The sequence below is a fragment of the Adiantum capillus-veneris genome, chromosome 13 (genome assembly GCF_014529385.1).
Source record: "Adiantum capillus-veneris isolate H3 chromosome 13, ASM1452938v2, whole genome shotgun sequence".
In the NCBI taxonomy this organism is placed as follows: domain Eukaryota; kingdom Viridiplantae; phylum Streptophyta; class Polypodiopsida; order Polypodiales; family Pteridaceae; genus Adiantum; species Adiantum capillus-veneris.
Window position 1 is genome coordinate 87,888,091 of NC_140943.1, and position 957 is coordinate 87,889,047.

Genomic DNA, 957 nt, shown 5'->3' on the forward strand with positions numbered 1-957 from the left:
TCTCAACATGTGTCAAGCTCTTCCTTATTATTCCAGTGTTTCCATGATTTCCATTGCATGCTCCATCCAAGAATTTTTTACGCAGCCTGTAAAATGTTGACTTTCCTATTCCATGCATTACATACCATGCTTTACTACATACCTTCTTTCCATCAAAAGTAAACTCAAAGCATTCCTCTTCTTTATATTTTCTATAAGCCATGCTCATACAATCCAATACAAATGTGCATCGACTAGTGTAGCTTTGTCCCCAAAAGTCTACCCTCGCTTGCATGATTTTGGATCTGTTTCCAATCTGGCAGCATCGCATCTCACAACAATCAATTGTTGCAACTTTGTGAATGTTTGCAGCATCACATTGTTTGTTGAAAGCATGAGCATTACCTTTTTTTTTCTAGGCCTAACTCTATGTACATAACTCCTTTTCTTACCTGTCCTATCTCTTATATCATAGTCACCAGCAATGGCATCCTGCTCCCTATCATTTTGAATATGAAGAAGAAGACCTAGTTCTGTACTAGTGGTACCTTCTTCAAAACTAGTTTCAGTGTTGTTATCTATGCCATCATCGTCATAGTCATCACTAGAAGCATATAAGCTGTCAAGGGAATCTCCCGTTTCTTCCATGAGGAAATCTTGAATACCCTCAATGGCAGAAGAGGATCCAGTGTCTTTGATCAAGGGCTCACCATTCTCAAATGTGAGCTGCCTAATGAGCCAGCTTACCAAATTCAAACTTGAAATATCACTTTGATGTGGATGCATCGACCCTTCCACAATGACACCCAAGCTACTCTCACCTAGTTCAGTACAGTTTATGGCCTCATATGGGTGGACCAGCAATACCACTTCATTACCAAGTTTTGTAGATCTATTGTCAGCCCAAAGGATGACTCTTTTCTCTTTCCAACTCGCTCTATCTATCAAGCCATCTTCTTGAGCAACAAGAAAATTCTC